This window comes from Bombina bombina, chromosome 5 (assembly GCF_027579735.1).
Source record: "Bombina bombina isolate aBomBom1 chromosome 5, aBomBom1.pri, whole genome shotgun sequence".
NCBI classification, from domain to species: Eukaryota; Metazoa; Chordata; class Amphibia; order Anura; family Bombinatoridae; genus Bombina; species Bombina bombina.
Window position 1 is genome coordinate 262,800,459 of NC_069503.1, and position 20,130 is coordinate 262,820,588.

At 35.3% G+C, this 20,130-nt stretch overlaps 1 protein-coding gene across 1 annotated transcript in view; it reads right to left on the reverse strand.

Annotated features, from left to right (window-relative positions):
• The window catches only part of CACNB2 (calcium voltage-gated channel auxiliary subunit beta 2), a 535,276-nt gene that overhangs the window by 262,776 nt on the left and 252,370 nt on the right, over positions 1–20,130 (reverse strand). The gene's annotated exons all lie outside the window — the stretch shown is intronic.

Sequence of the window (20,130 nt, forward strand, 5' to 3'; positions counted from 1 at the left end):
TGGGTAATTTAAAATAAAAACACAAACAAAATCACACACATACAGTTAAGTTAAAAATACAGGTTTGGGTCAATTGGTTTAATTTAATAATCTTGGATTTGGAAAGGAGTTGTGGCATACACAAGGTATGATTCAAATAGAATAATTCTCTGTTTGGAGTATTGAGTAGAAGTCCAATAGGGAACTTATATTCTTCACACTTGTATTCTGATAGTTGGAACTTTTGACCACTTTCTTGTGGACTTTGCTATATATTTTTTATCTCTATTTCAAGGTGGGATCCCAAGTTGTAACACTTTTACATTTAAAAAACTAGCAGTTATCAGGTTGGTACTATATATGGAATTATATATGTCACTGTCTAGGGACTCTAGGTGGAAGTTTCTAGTTACTTGTGAGATGCTTTGTATCTTCTTGTCTATTACACTATGCGTGAATTATATGCATCAATTTTTTGGACTTCCAATTTTGTTCCTGGTGTCTAGTATATTGTTCCATATATCTGAGACATTGTAAACTGCTATAGTAATGAATGCAGTATAGTGTTCCCCCTGGGGTAAATAATACCAGCAGTCTATAGACGTGTTTAAAGTAATGAACTTGCGTCTGCTACTATTATATCTTCTGTATATACATGCTACCGATGTATATCTTAAGTGAGTTTGAAGAAAATATTAACTGGGCTCTCAAGCCTGTTTGAGAGTTTGCCACTTGTATAGAGCTAGGTTGATCTAAAAGTTCTTTTATTCCTTTTTTCTATACAGATTTTTCTGTTCTCTTGGCATAGATTTTAGTGAATTACGTTTTCTAAAATAAAAGGTCACTTTGTATCTGGCCAAGTAGAAAATAAGCTGCTTGATTCGCCAGGTGAAAAAGATGTTAGTATATTATTGTAACCTAACTCAACTTAAAAATTGTCCTTTGATTTAGCACAACTTTTATTTTCTCAATTTTGTAATATATGTTCAGTATTATGGTACAATATCTGGACAGAGTTTCTTTTACTTTACTTTGTATTTGAATCTCTTTCTGATGATAATATTTAAAATAGACTGTTAGGTAGTTAAATCTTAGGAAACACTGTCTGAATTGTTCTTATATTTCACTACTATATGATAGTATTTCACCGGTAACTTCTTACTGCTGTTTGAGTGATTAGTAAGACTATACAGACTGTATATTCATAAAGGGTGAGAAAAATATATCCCTACTGCATCTTCGCGCTAAATATTACTGGTAACTTCTTATGGTCATTAGGCAGAATAGAGAAAGTATTAAGACTGTAAGTTCATATAAGTTACATATGATAATTTTATGGATGTTTAGATTAACAGTCCGTTGATTCTACTCCGTATTTAAAGTGTCTTATTCACATATGGTGGTTATAACAGTGACAACAATCTCTAGTCATTCATAAGAGTATAGTATGTTTGTTACAATTAAATTAGGTTGGTGCGATATACTGATTTCCCAGCCCCTTATTGTTAGTCTAGTAATAATTTGTTTTGCTGCTAGTAGCAAATTAAGTGATTGCTGCTGTTACCAGATGGATCCCAACTCTGAGGACTTATCCACATATAGCGGTTATAGTAATAACTTAAGTGCACCAATCAAGGTGAATTTTGTATCTTATTTTTGGTTACACTGTTGCTTAAATTGTTCCATATTGTATATCTATCTTCAGGCAGTCTAAGTTCTCATGAACACTACCATAGATATAAACTAATTGGTTTTGTTTTTAATGTATAATATATTCGTTTTCAAGTCTCATATCTATGGCTTTATCAATAGACTTTACTGCCGGTAATAAATTAAATCTACCTTGCTATTTGCTCGATAGGACCCAGCTCAGGGGTCAATTAATTTGTCTATGTTTCCAAATCTGCCTTGCTATGTGCTCGATAAGACCCAGCTCAAGGGTCGATTAATTTATCTGTATTTCCAAATCCTAATGTCTAAATATGTTAGACCGGCATTCCTGCTATTTAAAAAATGCTAACATGTATTCATATATTCATGTATGCTAACATGTATTCATGTATTCATGTATTTTGTTTGTGTTTTTATTTTAAATTACCCAATAAAGGTTATATTTTAAAAAATCCAAGCACACCTCCTTCTCTAGTATACCTATATACTGTTCAATTATTGCCACCATTAATTAGGGAAAGAGTGCTAAACAAGTGTACACTTTCTTCAATCCCAGGATTGATTTTGTTCTTTCATTTCCCTTTTCACACTAAGACGTACTCATGTGCACTACCATTTCCCTTTTCACACTAAGACGTACTCATGTGCACTACCATTTCCCATTTCACACTAAGACGTACTCATGTGCACTACCATTTCCCTTTTCACACTAAGACGTACTCATGTGCACTACCATTTCCCTTTTCACACTAAGACGTACTCATGTGCATTCCCATTTCCCTTTTCACACTAAGACGTACTCATGTGCACTACCATTTCCCTTTTCACACTAAGACGTACTCATGTGCACTACCATTTCCCTTTTCACACTAAGACGTACTCATGTGCACTACCATTTCCCTTTTCACACTAAGACGTACTCATGTGCACTACCATTTCCCATTTCACACTAAGACGTACTCATGTGCACTACCATTTCCCTTTTCACACTAAGACGTACTCATGTGCACTACCATTTCCCTTTTCACACTAAGACGTACTCATGTGCACTACCATTTCCCATTTCACACTAAGTTGTACTCATGTGCATTCCCATTTCCCATTTCACACTAAGTTGTACTCATGTGCACTACCATTTCCCTTTTCACACTAAGACGTACTCATGTGCACTACCATTTCCCTTTTCACACTAAGACGTACTCATGTGCATTCCCATTTCCCTTTTCACACTAAGACGTACTCATGTGCACTACCATTTCCCTTTTCACACTAAGACGTACTCATGTGCACTACCATTTCCCTTTTCACACTAAGACGTACTCATGTGCACTACCATTTCCCTTTTCACACTAAGACGTACTCATGTGCACTACCATTTCCCATTTCACACTAAGTTGTACTCATGTGCACTACCATTTCCCTTTTCACACTAAGACGTACTCATGTGCACTACCATTTCCCTTTTCACACTAAGACGTACTCATGTGCACTACCATTTCCCTTTTCACACTAAGACGTACTCATGTGCACTACCATTTCCCTTTTCACACTAAGTTGTACTCATGTGCACTACCATTTCCCATTTCACACTAAGTTGTACTCATGTGCACTACCATTTCCCTTTTCACACTAAGACGTACTCATGTGCACTACCATTTCCCTTTTCACACTAAGACGTACTCATGTGCACTACCATTTCCCTTTTCACACTAAGACGTACTCATGTGCACTACCATTTCCCTTTTCACACTAAGTTGTACTCATGTGCACTACCATTTCCCATTTCACACTAAGTTGTACTCATGTGCATTCCCATTTCCCATTTCACACTAAGTTGTACTCATGTGCATTCCCATTTCCCATTTCACACTAAGTTGTACTCATGTGCACTACCATTTCCCTTTTCACACTAAGTTGTACTCATGTGCATTCCCATTTCACTTTTCACACTAAGTTGTACTCATGTGCACTACCATTTCCCTTTTCACACTAAGTTGTACTCATGTGCACTACCATTTCCCTTTTCACACTAAGACGTACTCATGTGCACTACCATTTCCCATTTCACACTAAGTTGTACTCATGTGCACTACCATTTCCCTTTTCACACTAAGTTGTACTCATGTGCACTCTCATTTCACTTTTCACACTAAGTTGTACTCATGTGCATTCACATTTCACTTTTCACACTAAGAAATGAATTGACAATGGGAGCAACTATAAATAATTTTGTTAAGGTCCCTGACTTTCTCAAGTCTTAATCAGTTTTACATACAAAGGAAACAGACCACCAACCAACACCCACTAGCAGCCGATTAATTAAAGGGACATGATTCAGAAAGAGCATGCAATTTTAAACAACTTTCCAATTTACTTCTATTACCCAATTGGTTTAGTTCTTTTGGTATCCTTTGTTGCAAAGAATACATACAGTAGATAGGCTCAGGAGCTGCTGATTGGTGGCTGCACATATATGTCTTATGTTATTGTCTGAGCTAGTGCATTGCTGCATCTTTAACAAAGGATACAAAGAGAATGAAGCAATTTAGATAATCAAAGTAAATTTAAAAGTTTAAAATTGTATTCTCTATCAGAATCGTGAAAGAAAACGTTTGGGTTTCATGTCCCTTTAATTAATTATTTCAGGGGCACCAAAACTTTATTTTTATATGGATTGCTAAGCAATAATGGTGGGACTGGCCACACATCACAATAAATTATACTCAGACAATGCCTCAAAATAAAGTTAGATTATAATATTATTAAAGTTAAACATTACACAGGAAATGTGTAACTGTTAATGAGCGCAATTTGTACTACACAAATTTATAAACTTTAGGCAATTAAGCATGTGTGTTTAAACCAAAGAGAATTGTTTAAAGGGCCATTATACACTCATTTTTTCTTTGCATAAATGTTTTGTAGATGATCTATTTATATAGCCCATAAAGTTTTTTTTTTAAATAAATGTGTAGTTTTGCTTATTTTTAAATAACATTGCTCTGATTTTCAGATTCCTAACCAAGCTCCAAAGTTTTATGAGATTACCGTCAGCTACCTTCTACAGCTTGCTCCTGTTTGTGTAAAGGGTCTTTTCATATGCAAAAGAAGTGGGAGGGGGAGTGTCTTATTTGCCACTTGCAGTGGGCTTTCCAACTACCTTTTCAACAGAGCCAAACTGACAGCTTCTAAGTAAGTTTTTAAACAGTTTTATACTGGATTTTTATATCAGTATCTGTGCATCTTATTCTTTATAGTAGTGTCTATTACATGCAGTTATATGAAAATGAGTGTATACTGTCCCTTTAATTGCCTTTCCACAGCAAATTAGTGGTACCTGGTTTCTGCTATGTGGTGCTGAGGGTCACACCAAAAACAATAAAAAAATTGGTGGGACAGATGCGACCTGAAAGCATCAGTTATTTTGTCAGTAAAATGATTCTGTTTATTCACTAGCTCTGTGTGTCAATCACTGTTGTAAAATTTCACTATAACAATAAATATATAAATATTAGCATAACACAGATTGTTACCTAATGAATCACTTTCACTATTAAATACTGAAACGTTGCTTACAATAAAAACCAAATCTCTTACTGAAGGACTGATGCGTTTATTTCCTCCCATTAATCTTCACAAAAGATAAATTGGTATTAACTCCTCTTGTCAGTGATGTCCAAAATGTATGAATCTATATGGTTTCCTTTTGCAGCAGCAGATAATGACAACTTCATCATCTCCTTATTTTTTATTTTTGTGTGTGAAATGGCCAGTCAGTAAATAGCTGACAAGATAGTCACTTTCTCTCTGCTTTATCCATTTCTGTTGTTATTGTAATGTTTGACAAGTATTAAACCACCCTTTCTTTTAAAGGAACATTAAACTTATAATATATATATAAGAAGTTAAGGAGGGCAAAACAAAATAAATGTTTTAAAATAATATAACACTGTCATTTTGCTAGTCCAACTAAAAAGGTGTACACTTCTTGCTCTCTAAGCTAACCAATCAAAGTGTATAATGCATTCCTCCTAACCACCCCAGATCTTGCAGGATTGTTTAGGGTTGGGGGTCTGCTTGCTATAGCTGGCAGGGTTAATGTCCTAGTTTCCAGGGACTATTTCAGCTTCACCCATGCTATTCTACCCCCAACACACTGGTACTTACAATAGCTTAGTATGTGTTTAATCCCACAAAAATGTTAAACACATAGCATGCAGCTCACAAGCAGGACTATATCTATATTTAGTCACTTTGCAGGGGTTAAGCACATAGTTATGTACAGTCAATAATACCAACAACAAAAAATATGCTTACCTGATAAATGTATTTATTTCATGATGGTGAGAGTCCACGAGTCATTACATAGGGAAATACCCCTCCTAGTGGCCAGGGAGGGAATTCCCACTCTCCCCATCACATTCTAACAAATTAGAGCATGCCATTTCTGCACAATGCACCTTTAATAGCATTAAAAGGGCATTCCACATTTTTTTTATAACTTAAATTCAACTGGAGGGATTTCAAAATATATTATTTATATCTATTTTATTTATATTACAAAATAGATTATTTCTAGCCAGGTGTGTGTCTCCCTTCTCCACTAATAATAGCTCTAAGAGTTGTTTTTATCAGTCGGCAAGCATGTATATATATATATATATGTGTGTGTGTGTGTGTATTTGTCCCACCATAACAGAAAATAAATGTTATTGCAGAACTACTATTAACCAGCTGTAGACAACACATGAACATCATGACGTATCTGGAGCCATTTCTGACAAATAATAGGTATCATGTTGTAATAATGAATGGGAATAGCAGGAGGATAATGTCATATGCACATGACTAGAATGCTTACACCAGTCCCCCGGGTGTGAGCTGAGTCACACTGCATGACAACACACACTACAGCCTATTGCAGAGCAGAAGCCTGATGCAGTTTATTATATCACTGGGGGGACGTTCCCTTCAGGTGTATTGCTGGGCAGAAAAACTAGAATTTTTTTTCATGATACCTGAAACATCTTAGAAATTCTGCTAGTGTTACATATTATGTGCTTATTTTCTTAATTAATTCTCACAATTAAACTCCAGCAACAATACTTTTGAAGATCAAGTGAGAAAATACTGTTACTTCCCCAGCTTTGTGCCAGGTCTCTATCAGTGTTATTGCAGCTGTTGTTTAATCACAGATTATATGTTAGATTTAGCATAATGTTGATGGTATTGGAAATGTGTGATTTTCATAGATCAATATACAAGTACAAAAATAAAATGCATGAATATGTAAGAGAATTCTCTTATTGCATTGTTCTATTGATCTAGCTGAACACATCTGGTGAGCCAATAACAAGAGGCATATGTATGTAGCAACCAATCGGCAGCTAACTCCCAGCAGTGCATTGCTGACACTGAGCCTACCTGGTTACGCTTTTCAACTAAGGGTACAAAGAAAACATAGTAAGTTTGATAATAGACGAAAACTGAAAAGTCTCTAAAAAATTTCAGCTCCATCTGAATCATGAAAGTTTAATTTTGATTTTCATGTCCCCTTTAAAGCACAGTATAACTCTATTTAAAGGAACAAACTAGGGTTAAAGGACCACTAAATGCAGAAAAATTGCAAAATTAACAAGTACATAATAAGCAGAGAAGGCAATACCACTTGCTCTGAATTTCAAATAAGCAGTAGATTTTTTTTTCAGTCAAATTTATTTTTTCTCCCATTTTCCGGGCCCCCTGTATCATGTGACAGACATCAGCCAATCACAGACTAGTATACTGTACATATACCCTGTGAGCTTGTGCACATGCTCAGTAGAATCTTGTTCCAAAGAAAGACTGTGCAAAATGTGATAATGGAAGTAAATTGGAAAGTGTCTTAAAACTGCTGCTCTTTCTGAATAATATAAGTTTATTTTGACTTGAGTGCCCCTTTAACTGAGAATTACATATTTGTTTTTTCTTTCACAATATTCTATAACAGTGATATTTTATTGTAACATGCATAAAATAACACTGATTTATGGTTCAGCTTGTCATATTAAAATAAGATTAAAAAAGCATCAATACCATTTTATATATGCATAGTATATAGAGGAACAAGCGGTTTAAGGAACAAGATACTATAGAAATGTTTTAAAATATATTACAGTGCATTACTTTTTTTTTTTAAAGTTAGATGATGCTCAATAAACAAACTTTTTTTGTGTGTGTAAACAATACAGTCATGCACTTCAGATTTTACTTAGAGAGACAGTCTACTTGAAAATTGTTATTCAAGGGACAGTCTACTACAGAATTGTTATTGTTTAAAAAGATAGATAATTCCTTTATTACCCATTTCCTAGTTTTGCATAACCAACATGGTTATATTAACCCCTTCATGCCATTAGGACGTTTCATGCCGTCCTAATAGCTCTGGGCTTTAACGGCATTAGGACGGCATGGAGCGTCCTACTTTATATGACATCCTGAAGCCTCCCCGCCTTTGACGCAAGCAAGAATTGGACTGGGGGCGTGCCTAGCAGTGTAGGCAGACCCCATGATCTGATCCCAGCCATGAAATCACGTGAACTCATCAACGATTGCGTTATTTCATTTTTACAGCAAGTGTTTACATAAGAACTTCATTCCAATGTTAAAGGATTACTTTCTGTTATAATTTTTAAGCTAAATAACTAACATATTAAAGTTAATAAACATTAATTAAAACCTACTGACCTATATTTTCTCCAAAACGAAGTTTCATAACGTTCTAAAAGTTATATCTTTTATTTGCCGATGATGTCACATTATCCTGCCCACTATTTTCAGCACTGAGTGTTCAAATAACTTAAACCAATAACTTTGTGTTTAAAGCGCCATTTTGAAACCTAGGTATTGTAAACGGATTGGTACAGAGCAAAGGATACCCACAGAGTGGGTTTGTAAAACAATTAAATTTGCAGACAAGATTTCTGATATACGGTAGAGATATGTTAATGAAATGCTATTGATAAAAAGCGTATTTGGGGTAGTTAGTTAGTAACAGGCATAGAAAATATTTACTTACAGTGGCCCTTTAAAACATTGATGCCGGCACGAAAGGGTCAATATACTTTTTACCTCTGTGATTACCTTATATCTAAGCCTCTGCAGAATGCCCAATTATTTCAGTTCTTATGACAGACTTGCATTTTAGCCAGTCAGTGCTGACTCAGTTAATAACTCCACAGGAGTGAGCACAATATTATCTATATGGCACAACTGTCAAAATGCACTGAGATAAGAGGCGGCATTCAAGGTCTTAGATATTAGCACATGAGCCTACCTAGATTTAGCTTTCAACAAAGAACACCAAAAAAAAACAAAGCAAATTTGATAAGTAAATTGGAAAGTTGTTTAAAAACAGTGTAATTTAGGTTGCAAAATGGCAGCTGCATGAAATGTATCCCTTTAATATTTACACTGGCTGACAATGAGTTCTAAATTAAAACGGCATTTTTTTTTAGGCTTGAGTCCGATATTTCAAGTCTTTAACTCGTCATCTGCACACTTGCTATTGTAAGGATTTCTAAACCTAATTATAACTAGCCTCAGAAGTAGTTAGAAATGGATACATGTGACTAACTATATTGCACATGAGACTTGCTACAGGATTTCTAAACCTAATTATAACTAGCCTCAGAAGTAGTTAGAAATGGATACATGTGACTAACTATATTACACATGAGACTTGCTACAATTAGCTTTTTAGCCCTAACTATTGCAAGTCAGCGGGTACACTTTATGGAGACTGAAATCCCCAACATAAGCTTTATTATTATTTATTAATCAGCTGAATTAGGCACATTAGTTATTTATGTATAAGCGACTTGATCTATTTCTAATAAGTTGCCTGTTTTTGTTAATAAAAATAAAAATCTTGCACTAATTGTGGATATACAAGTTGGTTGTAGAAGTGGTTTGGGGCTGTTTAAAGAAGGGTCTGCGACCCCAAAACGTCACGTGGCTAATGGGATATGAAAGCCAAACTTTTTCTCATGAATCAGCTAAAACCTGCAATTTTAAACATTCCAATTTACTTACATTATGTAATTTACTTTGTTCTCGTACTATCCATTGCTGGATCAGGAGCAGCAAGTCACTTTCGGAGCTAGCTACTGATTGGTGGCTGCACATTCATACCTTTTGTTACTGGCTTAGCTATGTTCAGCTAGCTCCCAGTACTGCTCCTTCAACAAAGAATACAAAGAGAATGATGCAATGTGATAATAGAAGTAAATTGGAAACTTGTTTAAAATTGTATGCTTTATCCAAATCATGAAAGAAAAATTGTTTTTTTATGACCCATTAATTTAACCCCTTAACGACCAGCGCCGTACCCTGGAGTGCTAATTTATTGTGAGCCCATAAATGGGCAAATCTGTCTGTTTACTGGTGTACGATAAATAACCAGCCATTACACGTGTCTGGTTAATGCTTCTGCAAGCTGGGGGTAGCAATAAGCACTCCGAAATGTTACCACAGGTCAAAACTCTGGTTAATTAAAAAATGCTCAGTAGGAGCTGGAGCCTCAAAAAGTGCCCATATAAAAATAATCTGCAGGTTTTGATGATGAAAGTATAAATATATATTTTTTTAAATTGCATGCTCTATCTGAATCATGAGGCTTTAATTTTGACTTTAGTGACCCTTTAAACATTTTTGCAATTTATTTTTTCCCTCACGTTTCTTTCTCCTGCCTGTCCCTCAATAGAGTATTTTTTTCCCCTCTGGTGATGTTTTTGGCTGTCACCCTATCACGAGCCTAGCCACGTGGCTTGCTGTTTTTAAATGTGCAGACGTGATTGACTGGAGTAAGTGTTTAAAAAAAATGAATAGCAGTTTAGATGGTAATGTCACCTAGGTTCTACAGGTATGTTTTTAAACTAGCCCATTTACCATTACTTTTTAAAAAGACAGTAAAATTAAATGGATTGGATAGAGTACATCATCATTTTAATCAATTTTCCAATTTACTTTAGTTATAAATTTTGTTTAGTTCTCTTGGTATCCTTTGTTAAAGAGTAATCCTTGGTGAGCTTTGTAGCATGCACGTGTCTTTAGCCATCTGGCAGCAATGTATAACATTGTTATAAACAATGATGCAAACACTGCTGCCTTAGACCGCTATAGACATGTGCACACTTATAAGCTCCTCTCAGCCTAGCTAGATTTATTCTAAACAAAGAATATCAAGAGAACAAAACAAATCTGATAATAGAAGTACAATGGAAAGCTGTTTAAAATGTCATGCTCTATCTAAATCACTAATGTTTCTTTTTCACTTTATTGTCTCTTTAATTTGCTTCAAAGTGATCCTCAATTTTTATATACATACAATTAAAATTGCCAGATTAGTAACAGTCTTTTTGATATGATACTATGTAGAAAGAACTAACACAATAGACTATTTCTGTCAATATAAAAAATAATAATTTAAAATAAGAGGTTTTAATTATTGGAGGCGCCCAATGCATCTTATTGCTAATTGTTACTACCCAGACAAGATGCGCCACAGATGCTTTTTACAGAGGAGCTGTTTTACTGTCGCTCTGCTCTCTTCCTTCCCTGCTGTGAGCAAGTTGTCTCGCAGTCAGAAGCCTTGGCAGGTGTATAGCATCCCTCAGCTACCATGTGCAAATACAAAAGCATAAAAATGACAAGGGCTTAATGTCATTTCTTATACTTCCATTCTGACAGCTATGCCAGAGTTAATAAATATTGTATAAAGTCTGCCTGTATACTGTAGCAAGCAATACTAGGCCACATTCCCATAGCAACGCTGTGCTAGAAAAACGTTATCAGTACGTGACCAGGTCTGCCCTATTTTTCCAGAAGATCAGTTGCTTACCTGTTTGTTTACAAAATATGTTTCATTGCCTTTTTACCCCCCTTTAAATAAGGCTCACAACATAAATTGCACTTGGTTAAGAGTCCAGCTTTTATGCTGTTGCTAAGGTTATGTATCACAAACTCTAGAGAAAGAGATCCTACCTCTCTGATTGCTAGAAATAACACCATGAAATAGGCAATAGCAGCTTCACAGAGATATTTAAACAGCAGTGAAATAAAACTCAAGCGTGAACTGCTTTTTTTTATATTAAAGGCAAAGCACAAATACCACAGCAACAATGAAATCCAAAATGTTTCTTTCATGATTCAGATAGAGCATGCGATTTTAAACAACTTTCTAATCTACTTGTATTATCAAATTTTCTTTGTTCCCTTGGCATCTTTTGTTGAAAAGGAGGCATGGTAGCTCAGATGTCAACACTATTTCCTGCCATGTAGTGCTCTTCAACAAATACCGTGGGAACAAAGCCAATTTGATGATAGAAGCAAATTCAGAACTTTTTTTTTTAATTGTATGCTATGTCTGCATCACAAAAGAAAAGCAGACGTTCTAATTCTTTAGAGGATATACATTTTGCATAACTGATCCTAGATTACTAGGTGCCCCCCCCCCCACATACACACATATAAAGTGTTTGAAACAAACAGGTATAGTCCTGTTATATTATGCACAATATATGTTTGAGGCTATTAAACTTCAAACTTTGAGTTATAGTCTAATATTTTAGAGATTGTTGTTTAAAGTCAATATTTCCCACAAGGCTATTTCTTGGCATTCTTATAAATAGTAATACAACCTCTGTAATAGTTTATCAATCCACCCAGCATAAGTGAATAATTACAAAACGTTTCATTCCTAAATTTGGATTTGGTTAACACATGAACACCATTATGTAACAGGAATTGCTGCAGATCATAAAGAAGCAAAACAATAAGCAAAGGATAAAACAACATAAAAAATGAATATATTGATGTCGCCTGTATTGTGTATTTGCTGGTTGTTATGGTTACTTAACAAGCTTAATTCTTAATGAGTGCAATAAACCCGTTATTTTATGTCACTATATGGTTGACAGATTTATCATTTCCAAGCAATTTGACTGGAATCATGAACAATCATTCTGATGTTTATACTGTATTTTATAAAGTTTGTGTTGCTCTGCTGGTTTTAAAACCCAGAAATCTTCCTTGACTTTCTTACCCATATTTTGCAGCTTAGTCAGGGGAAAGAGGAGTTAAAGGGCCATGAAACCCACATTTTTTCTTTCATGATTTAGAAAGAGAATGCAATTTTAAACATCTTTCTAATTTACTTATATTATCTAATTTGTTTTATTCTCTTGATATTATTTGCTGAAAAGCATATCTAGATATGCTCAGTAGCTGCTGATTGGTTGCTGAACATAGAAGCCTTGTGTGATTGGCTCACCATGTGCATTGCTTTTTCTTCAACTAAGGATATCTAAAAAATGAAGCAAAATAAATAATAGAAGTAAATTGTAATGTTGTTTAAATTTGTATTCTCTATCTGAATCATGAAAGAAAGATTTTGGGTTTAGTGGCCCTTTAAGTGCACATACTGGATGTATTTACCAATTCACCCCACGGAAAATATGTGTCAATGATAAAAGTAAATGTTACTTTGCCCTGATTTACACATTATATTCTGCAGCGGATTAGATGATTTTATATTTATAGACAGAGCATAAACATTTCAGTGCTGAATAACTGATGTTTTCTCCCCCCTCCTTTTGGATACAGACAAGTGGATATAAACAGCTATAGTGACACTGAATTGTTAATATAATCCTTGTGTCGCTGTCTTTTTAAATAAATACAGTGTAACTAGATTTAATGGTATAGATCAGCAGCAACCATTTATAACCAAGGGCTTGAGATACAAAAGGATTCAAGGTTTGTCTCTGTTTAAATCACCTATGCTCAAACCCTGGTATCAAGGTTGGGATTCCAATAGTCAGCGGTTAATCAGACAATTTCTGAGTATTTTCTATCCACTTGAGCCCAGTGCAATGGCTCTACTTAGGAGGTCAACAAACGTCAATTTCACCCTTTGAATATATCTACTTAAAGAAACATTAAACACTTTGAGAATGTTACATAAAATGATAAATCGTATACATAAATACATTTTAAACCGCTAGCTCACAAAAAACAAGTTTTGAAATGGGTGGCCGGAGCGAAGGATATTAGAATGACACGGCTAGATTAAAAAGAAAGTTACAGCATATCTTCATTAGAAATAATCAATTAGAGTCCCTGTCAAATATTGTATAGATTTCAGACCTGATTTTAAAACATGTAAAGTTTACCATCACTTTAATCATTGGAGCAACTAGATGTCACAATGGGTGCATATTTCAAAAGATAAAGCAACAACTATATTTTAAGGTCCAGTAATAATATATCATTAAAAAAAACTATCAATTTGCTCAATTTTAGTAGTTTAATGGGTATATTATATTTACATACTAAGTAGTAAAGAGCTTATTTTGCATGCATATATTTTGATCACAATAAATGTCTAGCAAAACCCACACACATACAAAACATTATTAAAAAAAATAATAATACATTAATAATAATTTATTATTATTAATAATAAAAAATTAATATTAATAATAATAAAAAAAATATATATATTAATTAAAAAAATATTAATTAAAAAAATAAAAAATATTAATAATAAAAAAAATAATAATAAATTCACCAAACATTTATTTCCCTTGCACAGAATCTTATGGTCACAAAAGCAGTCAGTGCCAAATAATGGCATGAAAGTGAAAATTAAACTTTCATGCTTCTGATAGAAGGTACCTTTAAAAAAAAATTAAACCATTACCAATTTACCATATATACCCTCTCTCTTAAAATAAATTGTTTTAACCTTGCCCATTTAAACAAAAGTATATTGAGGTGGACTTATGATTGTGCACATGTTTTTAGTAGTGTACGGTAGGCGTTTTTGCTACAATATTTGTAAAAATGTCCTACAAATAGTGCTCAAGACACTTTTAAATTCTACACACTATGGCCTAGATTTAGAGTTCGGCGGTAAAAGGGCTGTTAACGCTCCGCGGGTTTTTTTCTGGCCGCACCATAAATTTAACTCTGGTATCGAGAGTTCAAACAAATGCTGCGTTAGGCTCCAAAAAAGGAGCGTAGAGCATTTTTACCGCAAATGCAACTCTCGATACCAGAGTTGCTTACGGACGCGGCCGGCATCAAAAACGTGCTCGTGCACGATTCTCCCATAGGAAACAATGGGGCTGTTTGAGCTGAAAAAAAACCTAACACCTGCAAAAAAGCAGCGTTCAGCTCCTAACGCAGCCCCATTGTTTCCTATGGGGAAACACCTCCTAAGTCTGCACCTAACACCCTAACATGTACCCCGAGTCTAAACACCCCTAACCTTACACTTATTAACTCCTAATCTGCCGCCCCCGCTATCGCTGACCCCTGCATTACACTTTTAACCCCTAATCTGCCGCTCCGTAAACCGCCGCCACCTACGTTATCCCTATGTACCCCTAATCTGCTGCCCTAACATCGCCGACCCCTATGTTATATTTATTAACCCCTAATCTGCCCCCCACAACGTCGCCGACACCTACCTACACTTATTAACCCCTAATCTGCCGAGCGGACCTGAGCGCTACTATAATAAAGTTATTAACCCCTAATCCGCCTCACTAACCCTATCATAAATAGTATTAACCCCCAATCTGCCCTCCCTAACATCGCCGACACCTACCTTCAATTATTAACCCCTAATCTGCCGACCGGAGCTCACCGCTATTCTAATAAATGTATTAACCCCTAAAGCTAAGTCTAACCCTAACACTAACACCCCCCTAAGTTAAATATAATTTTTATCTAACGAAATAAATTAACTCTTATTAAATAAATTATTCCTATTTAAAGCTAAATACTTACCTGTAAAATAAATCCTAATATAGCTACAATATAAATTATAATTATATTATAGCTATTTTAGGATTAATATTTATTTTACAGGCAACTTTGTAATTATTTTAACCAGGTACAATAGCTATTAAATAGTTAAGAACTATTTAATAGTTACCTAGTTAAAATAATTACAAATTTACCTGTAAAATAAATCCTAACCTAAGATATAATTAAACCTAACACTACCCTATCAATAAAATAATTAAATAAACTACCTACAATTACCTACAATTAACCTAACACTACACTATCAATAAATTAATTAAACACAATTGCTACAAATAAATAAAATTAAATAAACTATCTAAAGTACAAAAAATAAAAAAGAACTAAGTTACAGAAAATAATAAAATATTTACAAACATAAGAAAAATATTACAACAATTTTAAACTAATTACACCTACTCTAAGCCCCCTAATAAAATAACAAAGCCCCCCAAAATAAAAAATTCCCTACCCTATTCTAAAATACAAATATTACAAGCTCTTTTACCTTACCAGCCCTGAACAGGGCCCTTTGCGGGGCATGCCCCAAGAATTTCAGCTCTTTTGCCTGTAAAAAAAAACATACAATACCCCCCCCCCAACATTACAACCCACCACCCACATACCCCTAATCTAACCCAAACCCCCCTTAAATAAACCTAACACTACCCCCCTGATGATCTTCCTACCTTGTCTTCACCATGCCAGGTTCACCGATCCGTCCTGGCTCCAAGATCTTCATCCAACCCAAGCGGGGGCTAGACATCCACTGAAGAAGTCCAGAAGAGGGTCCAAAGTCTTCCTCCTATCCGGCAAGAAGAGGACATCCGGACCGGCAAACATCTTCTCCAAGCGGCATCTTCTATCTTCTTCCATCCGATGACGACCGGCTCCATCTTGAAGACCTCCAGCGCGGATCCATCCTCTTCTTCCGACGACTAGACGACGAATGACGGTTCCTTTAAGGGACGTCATCCAAGATGGCGTCCCTCGAATTCCGATTGGCTGATAGGATTCTATCAGCCAATCGGAATTAAGGTAGGAATTTTCTGATTGGCTGATGGAATCAGCCAATCAGAATCAAGTTCAATCCGATTGGCTGATCCAATCAGCCAATCAGATTGAGCTCGCATTCTATTGGCTGATCGGAACAGCCAATAGAATGCGAGCTCAATCTGATTGGCTGATTGGATCAGCCAATCGGATTGAACTTGATTCTGATTGGCTGATTCCATCAGCCAATCAGAAAATTCCTACCTTAATTCCGATTGGCTGATAGAATCCTATCAGCCAATCGGAATTCGAGGGACGCCATCTTGGATGACGTCCCTTAAAGGAACCGTCATTCGTCGTCTAGTCGTCGGAAGAAGAGGATGGATCCGCGCTGGAGGTCTTCAAGATGGAGCCGGTCGTCATCGGATGGAAGAAGATAGAAGATGCCGCTTGGAGAAGATGTTTGCCGGTCCGGATGTCCTCTTCTTGCCGGATAGGAGGAAGACTTTGGACCCTCTTCTGGACTTCTTCAGTGGATGTCTAGCCCCCGCTTGGGTTGGATGAAGATCTTGGAGCCAGGACGGATCGGTGAACCTGGCATGGTGAAGACAAGGTAGGAAGATCATCAGGGGGGTAGTGTTAGGTTTATTTAAGGGGGGTTTGGGTTAGATTAGGGGTATGTGGGTGGTGGGTTGTAATGTTGGGGGGGGGGTATTGTATGTTTTTTTTTACAGGCAAAAGAGCTGAAATTCTTGGGGCATGCCCCGCAAAGGGCCCTGTTCAGGGCTGGTAAGGTAAAAGAGCTTGTAATATTTGTATTTTAGAATAGGGTAGGGAATTTTTTATTTTGGGGGGCTTTGTTATTTTATTAGGGGGCTTAGAGTAGGTGTAATTAGTTTAAAATTGTTGTAATATTTTTCTTATGTTTGTAAATATTTTATTATTTTCTGTAACTTAGTTCTTTTTTATTTTTTGTACTTTAGATAGTTTATTTAATTTTATTTATTTGTAGCAATTGTGTTTAATTAATTTATTGATAGTGTAGTGTTAGGTTAATTGTAGGTAATTGTAGGTAGTTTATTTAATTATTTTATTGATAGGGTAGTGTTAGGTTTAATTATATCTTAGGTTAGGATTTATTTTACAGGTAAATTTGTAATTATTTTAACTAGGTAACTATTAAATAGTTCTTAACTATTTAATAGCTATTGTACCTGGTTAAAATAATTACAAAGTTGCCTGTAAAATAAATATTAATCCTAAAATAGCTATAATATAATTATAATTTATATTGTAGCTATATTAGGATTTATTTTACAGGTAAGTATTTAGCTTTAAATAGGAATTATTTATTTAATAAGAGTTAATTTATTTCGTTAGATAAAAATTATATTTAACTTAGGGGGGTGTTAGTGTTAGGGTTAGACTTAGCTTTAGGGGTTAATACATTTATTAGAATAGCGGTGAGCTCCGGTCGGCAGATTAGGGGTTAATAATTGAAGGTAGGTGTCGGCGATGTTAGGGAGGGCAGATTAGGGGTTAATACTATTTATGATAGGGTTAGTGAGGCGGATTAGGGGTTAATAACTTTATTATAGTAGCGCTCAGGTCCGCTCGGCAGATTAGGGGTTAATAAGTGTAGGTAGGTGTCGGCGACGTTGTGGGGGGCAGATTAGGGGTTAATAAATATAACATAGGGGTCGGCGATGTTAGGGGTAGCAGATTAGGGGTACATAGGGATAACGTAGGTGGCGGCGATTTGCGGTCGGAAGATTAGGGGTTAATTATTTTAAGTAGCTTGCGGCGACGTTGTGGGGGGCAAGTTAGGGGTTAATAAATATAATATAGGGGTCGGCGGGGTTAGGGGCAGCAGATTAGGGGTACATAAGTATAACGTAGGTGGCGGTCGGCAGATTAGGGGTTAAAAATTTTAATCGAGTGGCGGCGATGTGGGGGGACCTCGGTTTAGGGGTACATAGGTAGTTTATGGGTGTTAGTGTACTTTAGGGTACAGTAGTTAAGAGCTTTATAAACCGGCGTTAGCCAGAAAGCTCTTAACTCCTGCTATTTTCAGGCGGCTGGAATCTTGTCGTTAGAGCTCTAACGCTCACTGCAGAAACGACTCTAAATACCGGCGTTAGGAAGATCCCATTGAAAAGGTAGGCTACGCAAATGGCGTAGGGGGATCTGCGGTATGGAAAAGTCGCGGCTGTAAAGTGAGCGTTAGACCCTTTAATCACTGACTCCAAATACCAGCGGGCGCCCAAAACCAGCGTTAGGAGCCTCTAACGCTGGTTTTGACGGCTACCGCCGAACTCTAAATCTAGGCCTATGTAAATTAATTGTTAAAGGGATAGAAAGATCAATATTGAAGTATGCATAGATGCATTTCAATTTAAAATATAACAATATTCACACTATATATACTACTATTAGCAAAAAAGCTTCAGGTAAATGTATTACTGTTTTTCAGCAGCAAACACACATATGCTGTGAGTTCCCTGTGCACCAGTATTTAAACACCAAACCTCAGAGAATAAGCAGTGATTTGTAAAACTCAAATCAGTAAATATGGTAGATTTAAATTTTCAACAAATGCAAGCTAAAAAGACAATGTAATAGAACTTAATCTGAACTTCAAATGAGTAGTAGATTTTTTTTTTCTGACAAATTTCAAAGTTATGTCTATTTCCACTCCTCCTGTATCATGTGACAGCCATCAGCCAATCACAAATGTATATACGTATAGTCTGTCAATTCTTGCACATGCTCAGTAGGAGTTGGTGACTCAAAAAGTTTAAATATAAAAAGGCTGTGTATAGCTGTTTAAAATTGCATGCTCTATCTGAATCATGAAAGTTTATTTTTGACTTGAGTGGCCCTTTAAATTTTCACTGACAATACACACCACCACCAGCAAAGCATGGTGTTTAAATCCTGATTCTTTTAGTCAAATATAGCATATGTGTGAATGACACTGAAAAACAGCACTTAAAGCATTTTTGCTGACAGAAGATTATTATTATATATATATTATTATATATATATTTATATTTAAAATTGAAATACACCTGTGCACATCTCAATTTGACCTCTCTATCCCTTTAATTGTAACTTCAAAAATAACTTCACTATGTAACCTAGCATAAAACAGCTGGGCATCTTCATATAAAGACAACTTGCATAAATAATAAAATATACACATTACATGATCAACTTCACATGCACAAGACAAGCATATGAATTAATTTAAACATAACAAAAGGCATCATTTTTTAATTTCTTTTCTACCCAGCTAATTGTTTTTATTTCATGACAATGTTTAATTCATTTTTTTTTAAAGGTGAGCTCTGCATTCTGTTGTCTTTATGACACAATAATTGTCTAATTTGTATAATAATTTGTATTTTAGGTAACACTGTAAAACAAACCTGTGCTTAGGCTGATACAAAATACAATCACCATAAAAAAAAAAAAAAAATCTTCAAAAAAAAATTGCAGAAGACATAGTCCAATATAATACACATTATATTCAGCCTTATTTAAGGAAGTTGTTTCTTGCAAAAATACAATACATTTAAGAACACACAATTTTCAACTCTTCTGCCACAAATATTCAAAATGCTTCTGCTT